Below are 12,424 nucleotides of genomic sequence, written 5' to 3' on the forward strand. Positions count from 1 at the left end.
GGGTTTCTATTCTATTCCATTGGTCTATGTGTCTGTTTTTGTGCCATCCTCTACCTTTTGTATTATTATTCTGCCTTCCTCGCTCATCCTTGGGAAGCAGGCTTCCAGATCACTCCAGTGATGAGTGGATGATTGATGGGGTCTGTCCCTTTGAGGATTATTTTGTCTTCTTCCTTTCCATCAAGTCCCTTTAGGTTTCAAATCATAGGCCTAGGGATAATCTCCCCACTCCCCATCTTTATCCCCTCTGCACATCTCTGGCATCTAGCTTTGTACAAAGGCTAACACAAAATTGTCACACTTTGTGAAACTCTTTGGAGGTACCTGCAAAAGCTGGTCATGTGCAAGCCCTGTGGCCCAGCAGTTCTACCACATGTGTGCCCAACCAAAACATGCACGTGTGCACAGAACCACGTGTGAGTGCTCATGCCAGTGCTCTTCAGAATAGTAAAAACCACCGGGGTGCCTGGCTGGCTCAGTAGGAAGAGCATGTGACTCTTGATCTCCGGGTCAAGAGTTCAAGCCCCATGTTGGGTGTAGAGATTACTTACATAAATAAGCTTAAAAAAAAAAAAAGAATAGTAAAAACCCAGAACTAACCCATCATAAGAAGGAAGTTAAAAATTATAACATATTTATAGGTAAGATACAGCAATGAGAATGAACAAACTGCAACTAAGAATGTGAATTACCTCCACAAAAATAATGTTGAGTCAAAGAATCCATCCACACAGTAGAGTATATACTACTATGAGTATATATGAGTATACACATACTAGAGTAAGTGTGTGTATTTCAAAAATAGGCAAAACTAATTTATGGTGTTAGAAGTCAGGATAGTAGTGGCAGGGGTCAGACACTAGGGGTGGGTGTCGAAGAGTAGGGGTGGGGTCTGATAGTAGGAGTGGGGGTCAGATAGAGGTGAGGGTCAGATTGTGACAGGAAGGAGACACCACTAGGGCTTCTAGGATGCCAAGATGGGGGTGCCTGGGTGGCTCAGTTGGTTAAGCATGGGACTTTTGGTTTTGGCTCAGTTCATGATGGTCTCATGTTCGAGCCCTGCTTTGGGCTCTGTGCTGACAGCATGGAGCCTGCTTGGGATTCTCTCCATCCATCCCCCTCTCTCTTTCTCTCAAAATAAACAAACATTAGGAAACCAAGATAATCTGTTTCTTGATCTAAGTGCTTGCTATATAGTTGTGTTCACTGTGTATAATTTTCCATTTGTATGTTATATTATAATAAAATCTCTTTTACTGTAAAAGGGAAAACTCAAACACTGAAAACTGAAAATCATTCTGAGATACATTTATCTTTTTCCAAAAATGAAACCTTTCCCTACAAAACTTAACCAAACAGTAAACTCAGTTCCATCACTGAACAAGCTATCCTTGGCTATTCTGTCAGTAGTCACTGGTAGGGCTTTGCACCCAGCTAAAAGCATTTCTCGAATTGATAAGTGTAATACCTATAAAAATTCACAAATATTTGAGAGACTATTGTGTGCTAGGCATTGTGTCAGTTATGGGGGTTAAAACAATGGACAAAACCCAGTCCTGCCCTCAGTGAACTCCTTGTCTATTCTACTTCTAGACTTCCCTACTCTCCTGCCTTCCTCGACCCATATCCCACACAGGCCCCATCCCACACAGTCTGTTGAGCCTTACCATGTTTCTCTCTCTTCCTCTCTTTTCTTCTTTGAATACACCAGCTTTCCACTCATGGAACCATACTTTGATGGAGTTGAAATTGCTAGGGCACTGAGGCAAGAAGCCAACCGAGAACTGGATTTCAGATGTCGCTAGTCATGTACCCCTCCCACCTCCCAGATGCATGGATCTCCACCATCACTACTACTGGCCGGCTACTCATTGCTAACACTAAGCTGGTACCCGAAAACTCAGTTCTTACATGCACAACTCTGGATGTTGTATTAGCCTTTCACGTTGCTATATGACCAGTTAATACACCAAAGTAATTTGAAGAATTATATCCAAGTGGCAGAAAACATTCAGCCATCATGCAGATGTGCTCACTAGTAAAGTAAGAATTTTTAAAAATATGCCTGTTATTTAGATGCTGAGGTATTCTAACTTGGTGGTTTGAACCCTGGAGTCCTTGGATTCCCCAGGTAGGAAGCAGGTCTTTAAATTATTTGTAGTATGTTAAGAAGCCTTACAAAAACTGCACACATACCCACAATAAGGTTTACAGGTGAGGTAAAAGGTGAATTTTTATGTCTGATTAGAAATAAATAACTTTGTGTACTATACTTAGCTACTGCATGTTGATTACAGGTTCTGATTGGCAGTTTTCCATAACTTTTATGCATGAAATTGGTAAACAAATTAATAATTACTTAACAGAGGGAGTTTCCCTGAAAGATCAGTTTCAAAGTGTGTGTGTATGTGTGTGTGTGTGTGTGTGTGTGTGTGTGTGTGTGTGTGGTGGGAGTGTCCCTGGCGTTAACAAAATCATAAAATAATAAAATGGCTTTCTGGTAGTGAGAAATTTGGCAACTACTGATCTAGTTTAAGGCAGCTTGCCCTTCTGTAGGGCCAGCAGAGGGCGCTGGAATTAAATTATTCCCTTTTAAGCCATTCTTGTTTCAAGGACACAAGCTAACAAAGGAGAAGACGGCTAGGATGAAGGAGGAGGCCCCTGCAGATTGGGGAGTGACCATGCAGGGATAGCAAGTCCATCTCATGGGAGAGGTTTTAAGAAGTAGGGGATGTAACACACAACAAGGAAGGAACAGTTTCTTGGTGGCAGTTCTGTTTTTACTATGATCTATAATTGCCCACAATTTTTCAGAAATAGACCCTCCCCAGTGTCTGTCCACTTAGGGAATAGCTCAATGGATAAGCCCACCTCTGACCTCCTGAAGTGTCATTTCCATCAAAGGGAGCAGAGGTCTGAACATGTTAAAACAATGAAGTTGTCTTGATATTCCTGGGCTTGGTTCTTCCTCCTCCTCTCCCTACTCTTCCTCCAAGGGTGACCCTGGCAGAATTAATTCAGGCATTAGTAAGTAGGAAAGGGAGGTTCTTTTTGGCCAAGGGTTATAAATCTCCCATTACTTTCTGCCCTCAATGTACAAGGAAGGTGCGGTTTGCTCTCTCATCCTGAAGGAGGCTCTGCTGCAGGGAGCAATGTGGTCAGGGCGGTCTGGACTCTATCGTTTCATTTCCTCTACATGACTGATTATCTCTTTCTGGAAAAAACTGAACATGGGTCATCTTGTCTCATTGCTTTTTATAACCACACATTCTACTGATTACTATTCTACAGATTCACATCGAGTTTCATTAGGGCACTTAACCTGCATAATTATAAGAATTCTTGTACTCATCATTTCTTCACATTTTAAATGTTCCCACAGTGTTGAAATTTGTTTACTCCAGCTGGATACTTGACTTTCAAGCTGATTATATTTATTTGAACTTTTAAAAATGTGACTTTTTGAAATAAGTACTCTCTCACTGGAATTGTAACCCTTGTGTTCTGAGCCCATGGAAGAGAACCAGAGTGGGCAAGATCCTTGGATGTAGTCTGTAACCCTTTCTGTGGCATCCCTAACCAGAGGGATCTTCCTCACATATGAATACTTCCAATTATGGACTGGGGGGAGGTACTCTAACTCACAGGAAAGAATTTCTGGTTGTGTTATGTTAAATAGAAATCTGCTTCTTTGGATTGTCCAACAATAGATGCAAAGTCCTGATCTTCCACTCAATTGTCCAAACATTTGAAAACCACTGTACAATTTTCTAATTTTCTCTTTCCTTAAGGCTGAACATCTCCAAGATCTTTAGGAATGTCTCCTATGCTATGGAAGTTTTTTTTCCCTCTCCTTTGTCATCATATTGAAAGCTTTTATATTTTTTTTTTATCAGAGAGGGAGAGACAGAATCCCAAGCATATAGCCCAGCTTGGGGCTCAATCTCATGAATCATGAAATCATGAACTAAACTGAAATCAAGAGTGGTTTGCTTAACCTTAGCCACATAGGTGTCCCAGCATATGTCAATTTTATGCTTAAAATACACCAATAGCTTCCAGGATTCCAGACTCTCAGCCCCAAGGCTCTCCATGATATGATGCTACCTCATCTCCAGTTCCTCCCCAGAGGACATCCTGTGTTCAGTTATTTTTATACTTCCCTGAATGCATCATGCAGTCTTGCACCTAGGTTACCTGATAGAAATTGTTTCCTCTACCCGCCTGGTATTAGTCTTATCTTCTGAGCTGGCTCCTCCCTTGTGCTAACAAAACTACCAGTTGTCTTTTTCCAGAAAGCTTCTTTACAGCCTCCCTTTGATCCACCTCCTTCAACTTTGAGACCCCTGATTTTTTTTAAAGATTTTTATTTTTAAGTAATCTCTACATCCAATGTGAGGCTTGAACGCGCAACCTTGAGATCAAGAGTCATATACTCTACTGACTGAGTCAGCCAGGTGCCCCAAGACCCCTGATTTTTTCCTTCAGTGACATTACAGGATTATCTATGCCATATCCAGTGCCATAAAGGTACTGTGATCTTGGTTACCTATCTTCTACCCAACATATTTTGGGGGAGCAGGGATCTGGCATTGTTTGATAAGTATACAAATGAGTGCAATTGTTTTCATCAAATGTTTGAACATCTTTTATTATTCAACAAAATTTATCTTTAGACCCTGAGTAAAGAATAAATACTAAGGTATAAAAGTTACAGAGCCAATTTTTTTTGTTATTATTTTTAAGAATTTTTGTTTCTAACAGAGCTCTCTTTAGATCAGCTGTTTATGAGATGGGGAGCTTCTGGTTATGGGAGAAGTTAGGTAAAGACTGGATTGAACCCCATGGGGCTGTTACCAGGAGACTCAGCATCAGATGAGGACTGGACTGTGTGGTTGTCATCATGCTGGCCATCAGTATTCTGCTTTTCCTGCCAGGCACACAGAGAATCATGCTTCCCACTCTCTTTGAAGCCAGGCACCGATGTGTGATTGGTTTTGGCCAAAGAGGCACCAGCAGAAGTGATGTGGGTCACTCCAAGCTGATTTCCACTGCTTTGGTCATCACAGAAGTAATATCAAGGTGTCACCTCTGTTAGCCTGAGGCCCTGAGTGACTCCAGGGAGCAGAGCCCCTCTGTTGACCTGTGTTAGACATACAGCAGGAGTGAAATCAGTTTTGCTGTGCTGAGCCACACGTGAACACTGTAGGGAGGAAGGCAAAGACAGATGGTAGGTTCTCACCTTTGGGTCTTGGCCCAGGCCTGTGGGCTTACAAGGAAACTTTGCTGTTTCAGGAAAGTTGTGGTCAGAGATCTCTTTGTGAACTTGAGACCAACAGACCCTGTTGAGCAGGGCGCCATGTGCCAGACAAAGGTTATTGACTAGAGATGGATGAAGGTATAGGCTCTGGCCTGGCCAAGTTGATCGGGCATTCCCTGGTGCGGTGGAACCAGTGAGAGAGGTCAACTTCCAAGTGTGACTTGAGAACTAGCGTCAAGAGCCTGGGGGTCAGAGGACTCCATTTTTGCCAGGGATGCCAGGTGAGTGACTTTGGGCTGGTCACTTAGCCTGGCTAAAGCTTGGCTTCCTCATAGATGAAGATTAGAAAAAAGCATTCCTTCTGCCTCAAAGGAATTTTATGGCAATCAGGAGATAATGTGCCTGGAAGTGGTTTATAAATTGAAAATCACTAATCAGATATCGGAGACTATTGCTCTTGTTCTTCCATTAATAATCTCAGCCTCTGTCTGCTTTGTCTGCCTTCTTGCATATGCCTAAGGTGATCTTTAGATACAAGGTAAAGAGAGTGTTAGTAAGCTCTTTCACTTACCAGTGCCTCCACGTACAGAGTCCTGCCTTGTCTGCCCTGTCACCAGTCTCCCAGGAGAAATTTCCCTCTTGGCTTGAATAACCCAAACTTCACAAAACACATATTTCTTAAAACATTTCGGCTGATGTTTACATTTAAAAAGTATATATTACACCCCCCCCCCCCAAGCGAGTACATCATGTTAAATGAAATGACATGAAGGAGAAGTCCTTTTTAAAAAAATGTTTATTTTTGAGGGACAGAGACAGAATGTCAGTGGGGAAGGGGTAGAGAGAAAGGGAGACTTAGGACCTGAAGAGGACCCTGTGCTGACAGCAGAGAGCCCCATGATCTCATAGACTGTGAGATCATGACCTGAGCCGAAATTAGATGCTTAACTGACTGAGCCACCCAGGTGCCCCTAAGGAGAAGTCTTGAGTTAACATTCCGAATGTACTTGGCAGAGCACCAGAATTACATGTATAGATGTTTTGGAATAGCCTTATTGTCACAGAGAGGCCAAGTCACCAATTATATCCAGCTACAACTTGTCAGCAACCTCATTAACCATTTGGTGATGGGGGCGGGGGGTGACATTCTAAGCTTTTTCTATTTTAATGTGAGAGTTTGTTACTTATAATATGGGTGTTTTAGTTCTGTTTCAGGAAGATGAATGGGCATTTTAGTTCAGGTATACTGCTAAGTTTTCCATTTAAAAATAATAAGGAAGAGCTCTGCATTAATATTTTCTTGCAGAAAAAAAATCATAGATAGATTACTGATTGTAAGCATGAGAAATGTGCGCTATTATTTGATTTTGTTCCTCCTCATTTGCAAAGTGGAAAGATAGGAGGCTCACAGGAGATTAGAATTTTCCCCAGAGTCCCACAGCTTCTTGTGAGGACTAAAGCTTAGCCCATGGTGACTTGTCTGGGCTTACAGCTTGGTCTGCTGTCCCTCCCAACCTTCCTGGGCTTGGCCCGTGTCCTCCTCTCAAGTGATCTGGACATGACATCCTGAGTCCTAGTCAGCTCCGGCTGCCTTAACAAATTACCATAGACTGTGTAGCTTAAACAACAAACATTTATTCTGTACAGTTTTAGAGGCTGGAAATCTGAGGTTATGGTGCCAATGCAGTCAGTTTCTTGCTGAGGGCTCTATTCTTGGTTTGCAGATGTGCCTTCAAATGAGAAGACATTGGGGGTGCCTGGGTGGCTTAGTCGGTTAAGTGTCTGACTTCGGCTCAGGTCATGATCTCATGGTTCGTGGGTTCCAGCCTCGCATCGGGCTCTGTGCTGACAGCTCAGAGCCTGGAGCCTGCTTCGGATTCTGTGTCTCCCTCTCTCTCTGCCCCTCCCCTGCTTGTGCTGTCTCTCTCTGTCTCTCAGAAATAAACGTTAAAAAAAGAAAACAAATGAGGAGACATAGTTCTTTCTCTTCTTTCAAGGACACTGGTCCCATCATGGGGACTCCATACTCATGACTTCATTTAAACCTAGTACCTCCGAAAGGCCTCACCTCCTAATACCATCCTATTGAAAGTTAAGGTTTCCACATGAATTTGGGCAGGGAAGAGGACACAAACACATGATAGATTTTTGTTTGCAAAGATATCAGCCAAATTTCCTTTAGTAGCATTTTCTCTGGATTTTATCCTGTGTTTAAGCCTGAATCTTCAGATTGATTCATCACTGGGAGGTAGTAGGAATTACTTGAAAATCACACTAACCAGAAGAATGAAATATCATATCTGAGAGAATATTTGTGGGAAAAGGAAACCCAATCCACTAATTTAAACAAAGAAGCTAAAAAAAATGGAGGGTTGTTGGAAAGATAAAGTGATTGCTACAGAACTCGTGGGCTGGAAGTGTAGCCAGGGCTTTCAAAGGGTGCAAAGCAGGACCAGTTGGCCAAGCAGTGGCTGCCATCTATGTTCCTTTGGGGCTAACTAGTCTCTCACCTCTGCATGCCTCTGGGCAAATACCCTTTTCATTACCCTCTTTGCTACCAGCTTTCTCTGCTCCCTTTGACCTCAGGTTAAATTTGGCCCCTCCAGCCCTCACTTTAAAATTCCCCAACAGGGGCACCAGGGTGGCTCAGCTGGTTGAGCGTCCGTCTTCAGCTCAGGTCATGATCTCACTGTTTATGAGTTTGAGCTCCACATCGGGCTCCTTGCTGTCAGCCTGTCAGCACAGAGCTTGTTTTGGATCCTCTGTCTCCCTCTCTCTCTCTGCCCCTCTCCCGCTTACGTGCTCTCTCTCAAAAAATAAGTAAGATATTAAAGGAAAAAAAATTTTAATTCCTCAACATAGAGTTATAATGGCTTTTGTGCACCAATTCCAAATTCTTGGGAGGCAGAAGAAGCTCACCAATGTTACTCGGGTTAGATGGTCACCCTGATTTGATCAGCTATCACTGAAGAAGGAATTATGCATAACCAAGGATTGCAGGAGTCCATCCGTGCCAGGAGGTGGGGATAGACACACGGAAGGTAGAGATTTGGCTGAACAGACAAGCCCCCAAACCAAAAAATTATAAACACATTTCAGATTACCCTCTTGGCTCTAGGGGGAAAGTGGGGAATAGAGAAAGGAAAGAAAAAAAGGAAAAAAAAAAAAAAGACATTCGTGGCCTTTCATCATATGTCTGTGTGTGGACAGATGTGGATATGTATGCACACGTGCACATATCTCTCTAGGCCTTCGGGATTGTGTTCTTTACCAAGTAAATCCTTCTCCCCACCCTTCCTTGCTGCCTTTCCTTAAACCGGTTTCACTGTCTCAGGTAGAGGGTTTCAGGGTATATGCCAGTTTCTTGAAGTGCCGGTGACCCAGATGAAGAGAGAGCACAGAGTCAAGCTAAAGTGGAGTGAGGTGAGGTCTGAAACCCAGTGTCTTATCTTGTCCGCTGCACTGCTTTTTCAGTCCCCAGAGCCAGACTGGGGCCTGGCAGACAGTGGGCACTCAGTAGTCTCTAACGAGTCAATGAGCGCAGCCCCAACGGCGCATCGCAACGAGGATGATGACCAGAGCTAAAATTAGAACACCAGCAGTCAGTCCCCCACAGATGTCCATTTGCTCCCCCATGCCACAGTTGAGGGGAAAGTTGGGGAGGAGTGAGGACAGATTGCACTTAGGGAGACAGGGGCAGGGCAGAAATGATGATGATATCTTTAACCTTATATTAAAGTTGCTTTTATACTTGTTCCTCTCCTGTTTCACGTGTACGCTTCTTAAGGGCCAGAACAGTGTCTGACTCATTTATCTATCCTGCTAGCCCCGAATCACAATATGTTCTCATGTACACCTGGCATTCAACAAATATTGGTTGAATGAATGAATACATGAAAATTTTAGGCAGCCAAGGAAACATGGTTGCCCTTGTTGATTTAATACAGAATTTTTGGCGCGGAAAGTGAACTGTAATACATGCTTTTGTCCCCAAGAACTCAAATACTTGTGCACAACGTAAGGATGTTGGGGGTAGCTGTTTAATTTTTATCCTCCTTTTAGAAAAGTTATTATTTCCACAGATGACTGTTTTTCCTGAAATTTGATTTATAACTGATTTTTAACACTTCCTGTTGAATGAGGGCATCCTCTTCGCTTCATTTCCACTTGTGATATTTACTGTATAGTCTGGGTACTGCACATTCAATCAAACAACATGGAGACTATCTAAATGATAGTATTCCTTTTCGAGTTTTGGCTGTAGCCATTACACAAAATAATCTGCACCTAATATTAGCTGGAGCAATTTATTTACTTATTTTTTAAATTTTTTTATTTTTTTAAAATGTTTATTTTTGAAGGAGAGAGAGAGAGAGAGAGAGAGAGAGCGCGCGCAGGAGAGGGGCAGAGAGAGAGGGAGACACAGAATCCAAAGCAGGCACCAGTCTCTGAGCTGTCAGCACAGAGACTGATGTGGGGCTTGAACTCACAAACTGTGAGATCATGACCTGAGCCCGAGACCTGAGCTTAATTGACTGAGTCACTCAGGTGCCCCTGGAACAATTTACTTTTTATATTGAATTTGTGTCCTGTGAACTTGCTGGACTCATTTAGTAGTCCTACAATTTTTTTTATGGCTTCTATAGTATTTTCTATAACTATCATGTCATCTGTGAATAAAGGTAGTTTTACTTAACTGCCTGCCAGAAAAAGGCAAACACTCTTTAACGGAATGCAACCAATCCAGCGCTCAACAACATAACCTTCATGATGTCCAGCAGCCAATGAAAAGTTATTAGATATTCCAGGAAGCAAGAAAATGTACTGCATGACCAGTAGAATAATCAGTCAATAGAAACAGACCCTGAAATAATAAAGATGATTCAATAAGCAGACAAGGACTTCAGCTATTGTATATCCTCAAGGATTTTAAGGAAAACCTGAGTATAATGAGGAGAAACAAGTAAGTTCTAGAAAAAAAAAAGAACCAAATGGAACTTCTAGAGATGAAAAATGTAGCATCTCAAATGTAGAAAAAAAAAATTACTGGATGGGATTAACACAGATATTCTGCTGGCCTCTGTCCCTACCAGGAAAATAACAAGGCTATTTTCTCTCCCTTGAATTCCCTCTACCTCCTTTGGACCAAAACAGGCTCAGGCATGACTCCCTCCCTCCTGGAATTCAGGAGGTAAGCGTCAGTGCCACCACCTGCAGTGTGTGATCATCCCTCATTCTGAAACATTTGGGGTTACTTCTCACTATATTTGGGAGGGGGTGGTGGTTTAGGGGATTATTTCTGTAACTTGCTTTGATTTGATCCTTTCTGTTGATACTGTTTATGTACATCAGTTTCCACTGTGACTAAGCAGTTATTTCATGATCCTTGGTCACTTCTACCTGCGAATATAGATGGCAGATTTAAAGAGGGGGGTCTTGGGAGGACCTCTGGTCTTAGGTTGGAGGTTGCTCAAACCCTCTTTCCCCACAGATTTTTATATAAAATACCACCATTAGGCCTATGCTCTTAGAACTAGGGCATTCAGAGTCTTGATTGTAGACACAATGGTTGAAAATGACCTTGGAACATCCCACTGTTAGAAGCATATACAGAGGGGAGGAAAATTAGACCATAAAATCTATTTCCCAATTTTCAAAAAAGTTCTTCCAGCATCTCCATAAAGAGCTTGTGTGACTAATAGGCTATAAATAAATATAACTTTGATGCATTATGCAGCATGTAGTCTGACTGGAACTGAGACAAATGAGGCAAATAGATGCTCTATTCAGAATCATCAGAATCGTTAACGATAAAGTTCAGCTAAAGCATACGTGATTTGTTTCAAGCCCAAGCACATGTGAAGAAAGCACTTTTGGATAACTCTTATGTGCTGATGTTAAAGGTCATATGTTTTTTGTGTTTTTAGGTCTCCCTTTTGTAGATACAAGGAAAATTTCAAATTTATAAAAACCCCTAATAAAATTGGTGAGCATTCCCAAAACATAGTATTGAGAGGGGTTCCCCTTGAGTTACCCATATCAGTCCCACTTCTTTTTCATTGTTGTTTTAATTAAAATAGGTAATACATTCACACGGTAAAAAAAAATCATATGTAGATGTGTACAGGAGTTTCCGTGTGTGCACGCACATGTGTGTGTGTACAGTGAAATGTGCCTCCAACCCCTGTTCCCCATCTGCTTACATCTGTACCATGAATGGCACCACTATTATTAATTTCTTATTTACCCATCCAGCATATCTTTCTTCAGATTCAAGCTGATACCAATATATATTCTTATTTTTACCCAGGATAACACACCAAACACTGCTGTGTTCCAGTGGCATGCTAAACACAGGGTGGTTGAGGTATCCCAACTAAGTGTAACATAAATGTCAACAATTGTCTAGAACTTATACCCATGATTAAGAGTTTGGGGAAAGGTGGGGTGCCTGGGTGGCTCAGTCAGTTGAGCATCCGATTCGATATTGGCTCAGATCATGAACCTAGGGTCGTGGGATCCTGCCCTGTGTCAGAGCCTGCTTGGGATTTTTTTTTTTTAATTTTATTTTTTTAAATTTACATCCAAATTAGTTAGCATATAGTGTCACAATGATTTCAGGAATAGATTCCTTAATGCCCCTTACCTATTTAGCCTATCCTCCCCCTAACCCCTCCAGTAACCCTCTGTTTGTTCTCCATTCTTTTATGCTTTGTCCCCCTCCCTGTTTTTATATTAATTTTGTTTCCCTTCCCTTATGTTCATCTGTTTTGTCTCTTAAGCTCCTCATATGAGTGAAGTCATATGATATTTGTCTTTCTCTGACTGACTAATCTCACTTAGCATAATACCCTCCAGTTCCATCCATGTAGTTGCAAATGGCAAGACTTCATTCTTTTTGATTGCCGAGTTATACTTCATTGTATATATATATGCACCACATCTTCTTTATCCATTCCATTGATGGACATTTGGGCTCTTTCCATTCTTTGGCTGTTGTTGAGGGTGCTGCTATAAACATTGGGGTGCACATGTCCCTTCGAAACAGCATACCTGTATCCCTTGGATAAATACCTAGCAGTGCAATTGCTGGGTCATAGGGTAGTTGTATTTTTAGTTTTTTGAGGAACCTCCATGCTGTTTTCCAGAGTGGCTGCACCAGCT

Source organism: Herpailurus yagouaroundi, unplaced genomic scaffold (genome assembly GCF_014898765.1).
Source record: "Herpailurus yagouaroundi ecotype Mexico unplaced genomic scaffold, PumYag 141, whole genome shotgun sequence".
NCBI lineage: Eukaryota > Metazoa > Chordata > Mammalia > Carnivora > Felidae > Herpailurus > Herpailurus yagouaroundi.